Below are 16,381 nucleotides of genomic sequence, written 5' to 3' on the forward strand. Positions count from 1 at the left end.
TAATTTTTAAAATGAAAATCATAAAAAATGAATTCATTTGCCAAGATTAGAACGAAGTACCAAATACTAGTTGGCTTTAGCAGTAGGAATTTTTCATCTCACAGTTTTGGAGGCTAGAAATCTGAAATCAAGTTGTCCTCATGCCATGATTCCTCTGAAATCTGTAGGGTGCTGGCTTTCCAGCATTCCATGATATAACTCAGTCTGTGCTTCTGTCACATGGCCATCTCTTTCTCTCTGTTCCTGCATCAATTGTAGGTCTCTTTGTCTCTACATCAGTTGGCAGTCTCTGTCCAAATTTCCTCTCCTTATAAGAACACCAGTCATATTGGATTAGGGCTTACCTGGATCCAGTTTGGCCTCATTTTAATGAACATCTTCAATGACCTTATTTACATTTAAATAAGTTCATTTTCACAGGACTGATGATTAGGACTTGAATATGTCTTTTGGGGGAAGATAATTCAATTCTTAACACTCTGTAAGACTTCAATTCATTTAAATTTATTGAGATTTATTTTATGACCCAGTATGTAATAAGCGAGTCTTTCTTAGTGAATACTACATGTGCACTTGAAAATGTGTGTTCTATAGTTTTTGGATAAAATGCTTTATACATTTCAATTAGACCACACTGATTGACAGGCCAGTTTAAGCCTTCTAGATCTCTATTGATTTTCTGTCTACTTGTTCTATCAATTACTGCAAAAGGAATATTTCAAGCTCCAAATATAATTGCCAGTTTGTCAACTTGTCCTTTTGGTTCTGTCAGTCTTTGCTTCATATATTTTAAAGATATGTTTTTGTGTATATACATTTAGAATTGTATCTTCTTGATATGTTTATCACTTTCTCATTAGAAAATATAAACCCAAGTAGTGAGAGTGGGGGTGGACCCACATCCTGGGGAGGACTAATGCCATCCAATAGAGGGAACTGTATCCCTCGAGAGAAAGGGTGGCTCCCAGGGCATTGGGGCAGTTGAGCAAGTTAGGCCCTGAACACTATTCCATCTATCTCTGGAAGTGGCTCCTCAGGAAACGGAGGTTGGCTATCACTGAGGGCACCAAGGTGGAAGGGAAAATGGACGTTAAATGTGTGGAACCAAAGTAAATGGGGGGTAAGAGAGGAGTTTCTTGAGAGTACACAAGGATGGATATAAAACATGTAATATTACACTATAACATATAGGAGATGACAGGCTGATAATGTAAACCATAATGTAAAACATAGGATAACTAAAAATGTAAAGAACTGTGTATCCTAAAGTATGCACCACAATGTAAGCACAGATGTCACCTTGTTAGAAAGCTAATGTCTCAGACTCTGTACATCACTTTAAGTAAATATGATATGAATAGGGCGTAAGAGTATCACTGTGGAAGGGAAAAGGTTTTCTGGTGGATGTGTGGGAGTGCTGTATATTATATATATACATTGCTGTGGTCTAGGACTCCTGTGAAGAAAAGCTGTATAATTGGGGGGGGGGGGGAAAGAAAAAGATAGGATGTGGAATTTTTTCAAGTCAACATTCTTTATCTAAGTTCTTTATCTAACTTTATCCAAGTTCTTTATCTATCCTTTAAACTCATCGCTATATGCCATTCCCTAGTAAGGGACCATGACATTATATTGGGCTTCAAATTTCGGGGAGTTCTGGATCACAGAGTGTTTCAACAATGGCAATGGAGGGATACTGGTATGGGATACCAATGACAGGTGATATATGACTGACAGGGAGCTGTACAGAACATATGTCCAGGGTGCATGGTAATGTTTGGATATACTCATAGTGGCAACAATTAAAAACCACAGTAGGGGGGGTACTGGGTTCCTGGCCAGTGGTGCTCTGTCGTGGTCCCTAGGGGAGCAGCGACAGTCTCCCAGGTACAGTGGTGGGGACCGGGAGGGAGTGAGGGTTCAACAGTGAGCCCCTGATACTAATGACTATGCTTGTGAGCTGATAAACCCAAAATAATAACAAGGCCTAGAGCAACTTTGTGCCTGGGAATTTCCTTCTGTCAGCCTTCATGTTACTCAAATGTGGCCAGTCTCGAAGCCAAACTCAGCATGTAAATGCAATGCCTTCCCCCCAGCGTGGGACATGACACCCGGGGATGAGCCTCCCTGGCAACGAGGGACCACTATCAACTACCAACTGATGATGCAACTGGAAAATGACCTTATACGGAAGGTTCAATGCGGATCAGCAGAATATCCATGTCTACATAAAATACCATGACTTTAAAATGCTGTTTGACCTAAAGTAAGGGGGAAATGGAAAGGAGAAATGAGTTTATATGGCTACGAGTTTCTAAAAAAGAGTCTGGAGGCTGGCAGAAGGTTTGCCCTCATGCACAACTGAGCAGAGTTAGAGAGACAGATAAAGCAGATACAACCCCCAGATATTGGTTCCTTTGAGGGCTAAAGAGACCCATGGGAGTTATGGTCATGGCCGATGGGGTTAACTACCAGGGCAGATGGCCCCTCTTTGGAAATGGTGTTTATGTGTGATGAATCTGGACTCAGATGGGATCTCCCTTCATAAGACTTTCATGCTAATGTGCTGGAGGTGCAGTTAATGTTGGGGTTTAAGATATATTTAGGGGATTTGAATCTCTGGACTGACAATGTGATAGCCAGATCCTGAGCCTCAACAGACTCCAGCACCTACAATCTGATTTATTGGACTTACCACACTCAGCTAAGATGGAGGTGAAGAAGGACAACCACCACACCATGGAGCCTAGAGTGATTACAACTGAAAATGGGAGGATTGCATCCAGCATCCAGGTGGAATCTGAGCCTCCTCTTGACATAAAGGTGCAATGGACACAACCAATCCAGTGTCCACATAGAAGAGGTGGCATTGGATTGGGAAAAGTGGACATAATGGACAAAGGGTATGGGGAAAGGCAGGAAGAGATGAGAGGTGGAGGCGTCTTCGGGACATGGAGCTGCCCTGGATGGTGCCTCAGAGGTAATCACCGGACATTGTAAATCCTCACAGGGCCTACATGATGGAATAGAGGCGAGTATGGGCCATGATGTGAACCAATGTATATGAGGTGCAGAGGTGCCCAAAGATGTACTTACCAAATCCAATGGATGTGTCATGATGATGGGAACGAGTGTTGTTGGGGGGGGGGAGAGGGGGGTGGGGGGGTGGGGTTGAATGGGACCTCACATATATATTTTTAATGTAATATTATTACAAAGTCAATAAAAAATAAAAAATTAAAAAAAAAAAAAAAAAGATCCAATCTAGGATGTTACTAAACACCATTTAGTTCTCAAAAAAAAAAAAAAAAAAAAAAGAAAATATTTCTCTTTATCCATGTGTTAGAAAGAAATCTTCTAGAAGAAAATAAGGCTCACCCGATTGTGGAGAAGAAAAGAATTTATTCTCAATCTTGCAAGAAGGGGCTCACAAGCAGAAAACATGGCTGGTGCCCCAAACAAAGAAAAATGACACAATTTATACCCCTAAGCCTAGCACGCAAGCCCTTCCTCTATTTCTCCATAGATTGGATACTTCAGAAGTTACAGCCTATCTGAGAAGATCTAACTTTCCCGCACAAAAGTTTGTGATTAACCACTTCCCTCATCACATTCCAACCATTTTTGTTTTTACCTGCTCCCCTTTGCCAAATAAGGAATGGAATGTAGTGCTGAATTGGTATTGGCTTAGCTCTTTCTTGGGCATCTTCTTTCTTTTTTTTTTTTTTTACTGCCTGTAGGACTTAGGACTGGCTTAAGCTGGTTTCCTTTGTTGCTGTTTACCCAGGGAGTGGGAGACTGAGGCAGTAGGCTGCCAGGTTACATTGATGATTATTTTTTTCCTTTATGTGAAAACTAAACTAATCTTTGTTTCTTACAATTGCCCCTCTTTCTTTTAAATTCTTTTTTTAGTTTTCACTTTTCCGTTCTTCAAATTTTCTAAGTGCTATCTCACACTCTTCATCATAAGAATCTCCTTCTTTAAAGGGGTACAGATTGTTTTGCCTACACTGTATGGGCAATTGTTTGGTTAGGGCAGTTTCAATGAGTCTTTGAACTAGCCCTCGGGCACATGGAATGATACAGCATCTGACTGTGGTAAGCACCCCAGCTGAGATAATGAGGGAAGTTAAGATGGACAGTGCAACCATTTTCTGAACCAATTTTCAAGCCATCTTATGAGTGAATTATTAATGCCAGAATTCTTTGCTAATTCCTCAGATAGGGCTGTTAGGCCTTGTAAAGCATTAGTGATAGTTCCATCAGGGACAGAGTTATTGGGGATGAATGTACAGCAACTATCTCCAATCATAACACACACTCTCCCTTTCTCAGCTAGCATCATAGCTAAGGCCATTCTATTTTCCCATGCCATTCTGCTAGTAGCATCTAATTGTCCTGCAATTCCTTTAACTGCATTCCTGGTGTAATTAATAAATCTCTGTTGGTTTTAGTAAATATAATTAATCCAGTCTACATTTTTATCAATGGTGGCCCACCAGAACAAGAATGACTCAAACCCAGCTGCTACCTGATTTCTAGCCTTAAACTCATCTGAGACTCCTCTGGGAACTCCTATATTGTCTAAACAGATCTGGTCATCAAAAGAACCAAGTAAACTTCTTTTCTCTCTCCCTCCCTGGGATGGTATTCTTGCTTCTTTTTCAAATGCTGAGGTGAATGGGATAGCCAATTGGACCAGAGCACAGGTTCCACCCCATCTCTCAGGCAGTATTGGTCAGAGAACACCCTTTCCACAGTTCCACCACAGGTCTGCTCGAGGTCTGACCAAACTGGAGAAATTGTTAGTATGATCATTGCTTACATTCCACACTTGTGTACACGAGTTCCAAGGTCCTGGAATCCTTTCCCCTGTCTAGAGAGGCAAGCAGAGTGATTCCCTGGGCCCAGATGCGAGGCAGGTATGGCCTTGATGTTTCCGTTTTTGACTGGTGGGAAGAGAGAGGACAACGTACTACAATTTTCACCAGGAGTAGCATTTTGAAAGAGGAGTATCATACACTTAAACTCCTTTTCATGCTTTTCCATACTGAGTGGAAAGGGTACAACATGAGCTGTGGGCTGGCCTGTTGCACAAGCATAACAGTTGCTTTTGTTTAGACTCTGGACTGTGTATTTGATCCATTCTACCCAGGCATTTGTGTCCCCATATCCTCTATTTCTATAGTTTGCTTTAAATCTTCTGCCTTAAGTATCCTGACTGCTTTGGGATCATTTTGAATTGGGGAACTGGCCTTTGGTGGGTTTTCCTGTGGCATTTCTGAAGGGTTAGCTGGAGAGGGCATTGTTGATGTCATATGTACAGGGGGAGGGAGGACTCAGATATGGAACCTCCCCAGAGGATCTTTACCTGTAACGTCTGCTCCCATTCCATACACTCTATCAACCACTTGGTCCCTGGTGCTGCTCCTAGTTTCTCCGTTGTCTGCTTTCTTAATAGTTACTACTACTGGATTGCACTGAAGATTTTTGCAATCTGGTGGGGTATTACCTTTATAAAAGGTTATCTTACCCTTTAATGGCCTTGAACTTGGTGAGACCTATCCCATATTCATGGTCCATCCCTTATACTGGGTAGTCCACCATACATCATCCCAGGAGGGGCAAGGGGCTCGACTGTAACCATTCCCCCCTGGCTCTGGGCATAGGTATTTATTTTCCCCACTCAGCCATCATTGGTGCTCTAAATTCCCACAGTCTATTACTTGGCAGGCATCAAACTACACCATCTGGGACTCCAGACCTTCAGTCACATTTATAACTAATTTGATGGGACTAGTTGCTTCTAGGGTTTGAAACATCATGGCTAGTAAGGTTATTTTCACCTGTAACTTAAGATCTGAATTTCTCCTTTGGTATTCTGATAGGACTAGGGCCATTGTTGACAAGGACAATACACAGCTTAGCCTCCTACCCCCACCCCACCCAAGTTATTGTTTTTTCAGTGTAATCTTTAAGGGATCTGGGGCTTAAATTATTTTCCAAGACTCAGATGAAGTTGTTGGGTACTTATCATCTGGTTCAGGTGATGGTCCTTTTATTCGAGTGTAATGAGTCCAGCCTTTTTCTGCTGTTCAGACTGCTGTTTCAGTTGTCAGCAAGACTTGATAAGGTCCTTCCCAGGTCGGTTGGAGTTTGGACTCTTTCCATGACTTGATTAGGACCCAGCTGCTAGGTTGATGTTGGTGGACTGCAAATTCAAGAGGCAGAGTCTGAGCCAGCAAACCCCAATGTCTGAGGATGACAAAGTAGAAGACAGGACCAGTATGTAGTTTTTTTTTTCACTTTTTTTTTCCATTTAAAAAAAATTATTGAAATATATCACTCATACACAAACAATAAGTGTATAATTGTGAACTTACAAAACAAACATATATAACATCAAATAAACATATATAACATCTCACCCTATCGCCAATAACTTGCATTGTTTTTAAACTTTTTTAACTAATAGAGACCATTGTCAAAATATTACTACTAAACAAAGTATTTTCCCCTAACCAATCCTATTATCTTTTTTTACTTTATTTATTTTTTTAATGTTACATTAAAAAAATATGAGGTCCCCATATACCCCTCCACCACTTCACCCCCCTCCCCTCCCCATAACAACAACTTCCTCCATCATCATGAGACATTCATTGCTCTTGGTGAATACATCTCTGAGCACTGCTGTACCTCATGGTCAATGGTCCACATCCTAGCTCACACTCTCCCACAGTCTACCCAGTGGGCCATGGGAGGACATACAATGTCCAGTAACTGTCCCTGCAGCACCATCCAGGACAACTCCAAGTCCCCAAAATGCCCCCACATCACATCTCTTCCTCTCACTCCCTACCCCCAGCAGCCTCTATGTCCACTTTCTCCACACCAATGCCACATTTTCTTTGATTACTTTTTTAAAAAAATTATTCATATGGCTTTATTTAACCTAATGCCTTTTTTAAAATTCATTTTTAAAAAATATTACATTAAAAAAATATAAGGTCCTCATTCACCCCCCCCCACTCCCCCCACAGCAACACTCTCCCCCATCATCATGACACATCCATTATATATATCCAGTATATAATTTTGAAGAAAGAGATCCTTCTACTCAAAGGAGGGGAGTTTTCCAGACTTCCCAGGGAAGGGCAGGCCAAAAAGCATTTCATAGGGAGAAATTCCCAGTTCCCTCCTAGGGGCAGTTCAGATCCTTAACAGAGCTATAGGTAAACATTTAACCCATGGTAATTTGGTTTCTAAGACCAACTTTGAGAGATGTTTTTTTAAGGTTTGATTCATTCTTTCCACTTTCCCTGAGGATGGTGGGTGCCAGGGTGTATGGAAGTTCCATGTGATATCTAGACCCTGCATAATATTTTGCAACACTCTGGATGTAAAGTGACTACCATTGTCTGAATCTATGTTTTCTACAAGCCTGTATCGGGGAATGAGTTGTTCAAGGATAATTTTTGAAGTCCCTGATGCTGTAGCTGAAGCAAAAGGGTATGCTTCTACCCACCCTGTCAGGTGATCCACAATAACCATAATATACTTTAATCAACCTAAAGGGAACATTTCAGTATAATCAACCTGAATGCTCTGGAATGGTCTGAGGCCAGGCTTCCTCCCCCCTGGCACTTGCTTTCTTAAAACTTTCTTATTAACTTTCTGACAGATTATGCATCGTTCACTTATTTGTTTGGCTATAGTATAAAGGCCCATACACCCAAAGTGCTTGAGAACCAGGTCACACATGGCCTGTACTCCCCAGTGACTCCCCTGGTGCAAAACCGCTAGTACTTCCCTCATTATTTGCTTATTCAACATCTGCCAGCTGTCTGGAAGGAGCCACTTCCCTTGGCTATCTAAGGTTGCCCCCAGTTGTTCTAGTTCTTTTACTTCCTTTTCAGAGAATACAGGGATTCCAATTTCTTTGGGGATTGAGGGTATCAGGACCATTAGTTCCAGAGGGGAACAGAGGGAAGCCTCTTTGACCTTTTCATCTGCCAATCTGTTGCCTTTTGCTTCAAAAGTGTGACACTTCTGATGCCCATTTATATGTACCACAGATATTTCCCTTGGTAAGAGCAGGCTGGCTAACACTTGTTTTACCAGTTCCACATGGACTAATTCCTTCCCTCTGCTATTGATCAATCCCCTTTCTTCCCAAATTTTTCCAAAGATGTGGACCATGCCAAAGGCATATTTAGTATCTTTGTAGACTGTACCATCTTTTTCTTCTAACAATTTAAGGGCTTGATTTAATACATACAGCTCACAAGTTTGAGCTGACCAATCATTGGGCAGTTGGCCAGCTTCTTTCACCTCACAAGTTAGTCCATCAACAACAGAATAGCCATTATGCCTTTTTCCTTCCAGGACCATAGAAGACACATCTATAAACCATTTTTCCCCTGAATGTAAGGGAAGATCCCTTAGGTCAGGCCGGACTCAGGTTTGGTATTCAATTAAGTTGAGACAATCATGTTCAGGAGTTTCTACTTGGTTGGGACCTTTCCAAAGGAAAGAAGCTGGGTTCAGACTATGATGAATTGTCAGTATTATATTGTCTTTTTCCATTAGAATAGCCTCATATTTCAGAATAACGGAATCTGTTAACCATCTTCCTGCTTTTTGAGACAAAATAGTCCTGACCTGATGAGGGGTGCTAACAACTAAGGTTCCTCCAAAGGTCAGTTTCCTGCTTTCTTCTACTAAGAGAGCAGTTGCTGCTGCCATGGCCTGAACACACCCTGGCCATCCCCTGGAGACAGGGTCCAGGATTCTGGAAAGGAAGGCCACGGGCTTCCTTTGGCCTCCCCAGATCTGAGTTTGGACTCCCAAGGCTGTCCCCTTATCTACTATTACAAACAGATGGAAAGGTTTCTTGAGGGAGGAAGGGTCTAGAACAGAGGCTTGCACCAATGCCTGCTTGAGCCCCTCTAAGGCCTTTATTTCCTCCTCCTTCCATTCTAACTTGTCAGGCTCCTCCTCCAACAGTTTTTGGTATAACCCTTTGGTTTGGGATGCATAAGAATCTATACATAATCTACAATATCCCACCAATCCCAAAAATCTTCTTAGTTCTCTTTTTGTCTGGGGAAGAGGTAATTCAGTAATGGCCTGAATTCTTTCTGGATTTATCTTCCTCCTCCCCTCACTAATGAGATGGCCCAGGTATTTGGCTTCCTTTTCTACAAATTGTAGCTTACTTTTTGACACTCTTAGCCCTTGATCCCCCAGGAAATTCAATAAGCTCTTTGTAGTTCGGACCACTATCTGCCTTTCTTCACTTGATAATAGCATATCATCTACATATTGTAAAAGGGAAATTTCAGATGGGACTGCAGATTTCTCCAATACTTTTTCCAGTTCTTGCCCAAAGAGGTTGAGGGATTCTGTGAAGCCTTTGGGTAAAACTGTCCACCTATACTGCTGTTTTCTTCCTGTAGAGGGATCCTCCCACTCAAAGGCAAACAAGTCTCTACTCTCTGGGTCAAGGGGACATGTCCAAAAGGCATCTTTTAGCTCTATTACACTAAACCATTTATGATGTCAGGGGATCTTACTAAGGAGAGTGTATGGATTTGGGACTACTGGGTGTCAAACCTGAATGATTTGATTAACGGCCCTTAGATCCTGTACCAGCCTGCAACTACCATCTGATTTCTGAACAGGCAAGATAGGAGAATTGAAGGGAGACATGCAGGGCTCCAAGTGTCCAACCTGAAGGAGGCCATCGATGATGGGTTGAAGTCCCTGCTTCCCCTTAAGGGGAATGGTATATTGCCTTTGACAAATAATTTGCCCTTCCTTTTTCAATTTGATTTTAATAGGGCATACCTGCAAACCCCCTCTATTCCCTTCTCTTACCCACACTTCCTCTCTGAAATTTTTTTAATCTCCTTCAGTGAGCATGGCTAAGACTACTTCTATCTGCCCATCCCTTACTTCCAAATCCAAACCCATGAATACTATTAAGTCCCTTCCCAACAAGTTAATTCCAGCTTCTGTGATGTACAACAAAGGGCTAACAATTTGATTGCCTGCCCAACAAATATTAGTGGGAGAAAGAATGGGGACCTCAAATCTTTCTCCTTTTACCCCTGAGACTGTAAGGGAACTTCCAAAGAATTTGATTCCTCTGGAGAGATGAGTCACAGAGGATCGGGCTGCACCAGTGTTCACTAGAAATGTAATTTCTTCCTGATATGGGCCCACCCTTAGATTTACTAAAGGCTCCCAGTGGGCTTTAGAAGTAAGGAGCCTCAGACCCCCTAATCCTCAAAATTCATGAGGGGAATTACCTGAATCTCTTTCTTTAAACTTGGGCATTCCCTTTTGAACTGACCAGGCCTCCCACAGTGATACACCCTGCAGACCCCTGCATTCTCCTGTCCCCTTATCTAAATAAGCCCATTTTGCTTCTTTATCCTGCCTCTGCCTGTCCCCTCCCTGACTCGTCTCCAGTCTTTTCCTAACCATTTGATCAACTGTGCTAATCATAACCTTTGCTTTCTGTTTCTGCTTTTCCTCATCTCCCCTTACAAGCCCTTTCTGGGACTCTCTCACTAACTCTTCCAATGGCTTATCCATCCATCCTTCTATTTTCTGAATCTTCTTCTGAATGTCAGGCCAAGACCCTTTCACATAGCTGACTTTTAACATTCCCTGAGCCTCAGGATCATCAGGGTCCATCCCTGAATATTTCCTCACTTGGTCCCTCAATTATTGCAGGTAAGCAGAGGGAGTTTCATCCTTCTCCTGGGCTACTTCAAAGGCCTTACTCAAGTTTTGAGATTTGGGTACAGTCAATTTGATCCCCTGTATAATGAGTTCTCTAAGATATTTCATTTGTGCTCTGTCCCCAGGTCATTATTATCCCAATTAGGGTCTGTGTTTGGGAACTTCTGTTCTGCTGCCATTACCCCCTGTCCACACTGTGGATGCTGCCTTTCCCACTCCTTCATAGCTGCCCTCTACACCATTCCTCTTTCTTCTCCCATAAAGAGGATATTCAGTATGGACATAAGTTCAGGCCAGGTGTATAAACTAGGACCTAGGAATTGATCTACTTGTTCAGCCAGCCCCACTGGATCTTCCATTAGAGATTTCATCTCCTTTTTGAAGTTCCTTACTTCAGTACTTGTCAGTGGGGCATTTACATAGCCAATCTCCCCTGGCCCCATTGGTACTTCTCTCAGTGGATACAAAGGCTCAATGGAGTTTTGTTCTTTCACTCCCTTTTCCTCAGATGCTCTGAGGAATGGAAAATTTTGTGTATTTTTCTTACACTGTTCCAATTCTTTCCTTAGCTGTTGGTGGGCTGTAACCGGTGGGGCTGTTGGCCCCGCTTGATTCTCTGGTTCCCCAGGGCTTACAATGGGTTCTATTGGGCCCTCCAAATCTAAAGGCCCTTCTCCTGGGAGGGGAGGGGGAACATAAGAGGAGGGAGATTAGACAGGGGGTCCCAGGGTTTAGTTTCTACAACTTTTGTTTCTGCAGCCTTAGTTTCTGCAAGCTTAGTCTTGGGACCTGGATTTTCAGCTTTCATAGGATAGAAAGTGGCCCCCTTTCCCTTTAACCAGCACACGGCCTAGTCAGACTCTTCTTTGGAGAAGGGTGTTTTTCCATTAACATACAGTACAAGCTCAGCACAAAGCCAATCCTCATTTGCCCCGTATTTTGGACAGAATACCTCAGGCAGTAAAATACTTTCCTTCTTCCAGATATAACAGCAGTATTTAATCATTTTCTGCTTGTCTTTTCCCTTGGTCCGATCACTATCAGTCCAATGCTTAATATCCTCCCTAGTGGACTATCTGGAGGAATGTCTCCAGGGGATCCCACAGATACCCCCTTCCCCTTTTTCCTAGTCAACTGGCTACCTCTATTTCCCATTCTGAATCTTGTCTGGGTCTCTTTCTTTTGAATCTTTTGCTTTGTCTGTATCCGGCCCTTTCCCTCACAGGAGAAGGGAAATGCAAATTGGGACTCCACACTCACTTCACACTGTATGTCACGCATCTCATGCACATACAGCGAACCTTAGACTCATCAGAATTCCCAACCACCAAAGTAATACTTAATAGTCTTTGTTCTTACCTTAGTCCACGCATGGAGTCACCTGGTCAACAAGAGGCAGATTTTCCCTTCCATTTTTCTCGTCCACAATCAGCAGATCTAAGTGTCTGTTCTCAGGCCTCCTGGCTGCCAGAGGCGAGGACCCTGCTGGTGGAGTCCAAGACCCCTTAAACAGCGGGGGGTGCCTCCCTGTCGTCCACCCCAGGGGTCTGCTCTCTGAAGCCTCAGAATCCCAGGTGAGCCCCCAAAGCTGTTAGAAAGAAATCTTCTTCTGGAAGAAAATAAGGCTCACCCGATTGTGGAGAAGAAAAGAATTTATTCTCAATCTTGCAAGAAGGGGCGCACAAGCAGAAAACATGGCTGGTGCCCTGAACAAAGAAAAATGACACAATTTATACCCCTAAGACTAGCACGCAAACCCTTCCTGTTTCTCCATAGATTGGATACTTCAGAAGTTACAGCTTATCCGAGAAGATCTAACTTTCCCGCGCAAAAGTTTATGATTAACCACTTCCCTCATCACATTCCAACCATTTTTGTTTGTACCTGCTGCCCTTTGCCAAATAAGGAATGGAATGTAGTGCTGAATTGGTATTGGCTTAGCTCTTTCTTGGGCATCTTCTTTTTTTTTTTTTTTTTACTGCCTATAGGACTTAGGACTGGCTTAAGCTGGTTTCCTTTGTTGCTGTTTACCCAGGGAGTGGGAGACTGAGGCAGTAGGCTGCCAGGTTACATTGATGATTATTTTTTTCCTTTATGTGAAAACTAAACTAATCTTTGTTTCTTACACATGGTAGTGGTCCTTCTTTATATATCTACTTTTTCTAGTATTATTGTAGCCATTCTAACTTTCTTATATGTAATTTTCCCATGGTATATCACTTCCCATCTCTGACTTTTATGTTCTTGTGTTTATATTTAAAATGATTTTATTATAGACAACATATACTTGAGTTTCTCCTCTTTAATCATTTGACAAAATATATTTTATTGAAATGTTTAAATTATTTGCATTTAAGGTTATTATTGATAAATTTTGGGTTAAACTCTTATCTACTCGTTCCCCTCCCTCCTGTATTTGGCAACTGCTAATCTACTTTCTATACTAGACATTTACATAAATAGTCTCTTACAATATGTGCCCCTTCTGTGACTGACTTCTTTTGCTTAGTAGCCCAAGATTCCTCCATGTTGTGACATGTATCAAAACTTCATCACTTTTTGTTGCTGAATAAAATAGTTCATTGTATGGATATATCACGTTTTTTTTAATCTATTAATCAGTTCATAGGCATTTGAGTTGTTTCAAAGTTTTGGTTATTGTATATAATATTTCTAAAAACACTTATGTACAAGTTTTTGTGTGTTCAAATATTTTAATTTCTCTTGGATAAGTATTTTCACTGGAGTGTAATGCTGAATCATATGGTATATTTATGTTAAATATTTTGAGGAGTCAACAGATTATTTTCCAAAGCACATGCAACATTTTACATTCCTACCAGTAATGCACGAGGATTCCTCTTTCTCCACAGCCTTGCCAAAGCTTGTTATTGCTTGCATTTCTTATTATAGCCATCCATGCTCATATGAGAAGTGATATCCCATTGTGGTTTTGATTTGCATTTCCTTAAACAATGATGTTGAACATCTTTTCATGTACTTATTTGTCATTTGTATTCATTCTTTGGAGGATGTTTATGTAAATCCTTTGCCCATTTTATAATTAGATTATTGACCTATTTATTTTCTGTTTTTTTTCTTTCTTTCTGTTTTCCTTATCTTTTTAAAAAGATACATAGATCACACAAAATGTTACATTAAGAAAATAAGAGTTTCCCATATACCCCACTCTCCACACCCACCACTCTTCATACATGGACATCTTTCATTAGTGTGGTACATTCACTTCATTTGATGAGTACATTTTGGAACATTGTTACACAGCGTGGATTATAGTTTATGTTGTAGTTTACACTCTTTCCCAGTCCATATTGTTTATGTTTAAGAGTCCTTTATATATTCTAAATATAAATCCATTACCAAAAACATAATGTATAAGTATTTCTCCCATTCTGTAGGTGACATTTTCACTTTCTTGTTGGTGTTCTTTGAAGCACAAAAGTTTCTATTTTGATAATGTCCAATTTATCTATTTTCTTTTGTCACTTGAAACTTTTTTGTCATATCTGAGGAATCATTAACTGATCTAAGGTAATACTCCTATGTTTTCTTCTAAATTTTTAAAGATTTATCTTTTATATTTAGTTTTATCATCCATTGTGAGTTATTTTTTATATACATTCTATTTAATGTGGATATTCTTTCATCTCAGCTGCAAGTATTAGAAGGATTATCCTTTCCCTCTTGAATTGTCCTGGCATTCATGCTGAAAATCAATCAGCCATAAATGTAAGGACTTTTATTTGTATCTATATATGGTCTATCTGTATGCTTAATTACTGTAGCTTTGTAATAAATGAGTTTGTCAGGCTCTCTTTGGTTCCATTATCTTATGCCATGGTCCTCCAGGCTGGAAGCTGGAAGTCAGAGTAATTGTAGGACTCACCTCATTTTTTTCCTTCTCAGAGATCACAGTTTGTATGTATGTGTGCTTTTTAAAACATTTTTGGCAATTTTTATGGTTGTTATGGTGAGAGAATAAGTCCAAAGTCTTTTAAAGAAGGATATTGACTTTAAATTGGAATGAGTTGAATTCTAGTCCCAGTTTGTCCACAGCCACAGGGTAATGAATCTTCTATAGAATGGATTTACATGTACCTGACCTTACATGTCCATCCTCAGGGGACCTTCTCTGACCTCACTGGCTAGGTCAGGGTCCTCAGTTGTGTGTTCTCCTAGTGCGCTGGGTTCCCTGTTTGTCTCTATCCCACTTGCACTTACATGATGAATGGCTATCTTATTAAGATACTGCAAACCCTTAGAGAGTAGGGGCAAATATTTGCAACACAAGTAAGTATAAGTTACAAAATAGTAAGTTTATATATAAATCATTGCTATGAGCTCAGGGACTTTGGAAAATATTTAATAATCCTTCTGATCCTCAATTCCCTTTGTCTGATAATTGAAGGTGTGATTGGATATTATTTAGGACCTTTACATTCTAAAATTCTGTTTTTGTGATTTTATTTGATTCTTTTTTTTAATTTTATTTTTGAAGAGGTACCAGGGATTGAACCCAGGACCTCATGCATGGGAATCAGGTGCTCAACCACTGACCTATATCCACTTCCCAATGGGAGGTGGTTTTTTCATTTGTTTTGCTTTTAGGAGGTACCAGAGATTGAACCCAGGACCTTGTTCATGGAAAGCAGTTGCTCAACCATTTGAACAACATCTTCTCCCTATTTGATTCCTTTTTTAAATTATATTTTTATTTATTTTTATTTCTTTCTTTTTTTTTTTTTATTTTAACAGGGGAGAGCGCGAACGCAGTCCCCCACTACCACAAATTATGCAGTCGAGTTTCCCACATTTGGGGAAATCGCAGGGGTCAGCACATCCGGAGTGCAATGGATAAGCCTCGCCCTGGGAAAACCACCTTCGTGATCATGGTATCTCCCCTGCCAGGTAAGTATTATTTTTATTTATTTTTAAAAGATACTTAGATTATATGAAATATTACATGAACAATATAAGGGGTTCTCATATGCCCCACTCCCCATACCTCCCACCCTTCCACATGTTAGCAACTTCTTCAATTAGTGTGGTGCATTCATTGTAATTGATGAAAAAAATTTTTTGAGCTTTGCCATAAGCATGGATTATAGTTTATATTGTAGTTTACACTCTCTACCACTCAATTCTTTAGATTATGTCAGGATATAAAATAGCCTGTACCTGTCATTGCAATGTCATTCAGGACAATTCCAAGTCCTGAAAATACCCCCATATTACTCCTTTGTTTCCCTCTTCCTTACATCAGCACCTCCAGTGGCCACTGTCTCCACATCAATGATATAATTTCTTCCACTGCTAGAATAGCAGTAGATCTATAGTAGAATACCAGTAAGTCCACTCTAGTCAATATTTTATTCCCCAATCCTGAGGATTCTAGGATGGTGATAACCACTCTACCTCTAACTGAAAGGAAGAGATGGATTGGACCCTCTTAGTTCCTTGGTGTGGTGGTTGTCCATTCTCACTTCCTTGTTAGTTGTCCTGGGTGAGTCCAGTGAACTGGAGAGTAGATATTGCAACTCTGATGAGGCTCAGAGCCCAGCTGGCATATGGACAGGCTAGAGATTTATGTCTCTTGGATGTATAC

The 16,381-nt window shown here is 40.8% G+C and overlaps 1 long non-coding RNA gene and 1 other non-coding gene across 2 annotated transcripts; both read right to left on the bottom strand.

Moving 5' to 3' along the window:
- Positions 1 to 3,382: 3,382 nt before the first annotated feature.
- LOC131276348 (uncharacterized) lies at positions 3,383 to 12,520 on the bottom strand. Its single transcript, XR_009183859.1, has 2 exons — positions 12,115 to 12,520; positions 3,383 to 6,255 (listed from the first exon to the last, which is right to left on the bottom strand). It is a non-coding gene; the product is annotated as an uncharacterized lncRNA (long non-coding RNA).
- A 3,008-nt stretch (positions 12,521 to 15,528) lies between these two features.
- Positions 15,529 to 15,692, bottom strand: LOC111761103 (U1 spliceosomal RNA). Its single transcript, XR_002794560.1, has one exon. It is a non-coding gene; the product is annotated as a U1 spliceosomal RNA (small nuclear RNA).
- Positions 15,693 to 16,381: the final 689 nt, after the last annotated feature.

The sequence above is a fragment of the Dasypus novemcinctus genome, chromosome 27, assembly GCF_030445035.2.
Source record: "Dasypus novemcinctus isolate mDasNov1 chromosome 27, mDasNov1.1.hap2, whole genome shotgun sequence".
Lineage (NCBI taxonomy): Eukaryota > Metazoa > Chordata > Mammalia > Cingulata > Dasypodidae > Dasypus > Dasypus novemcinctus.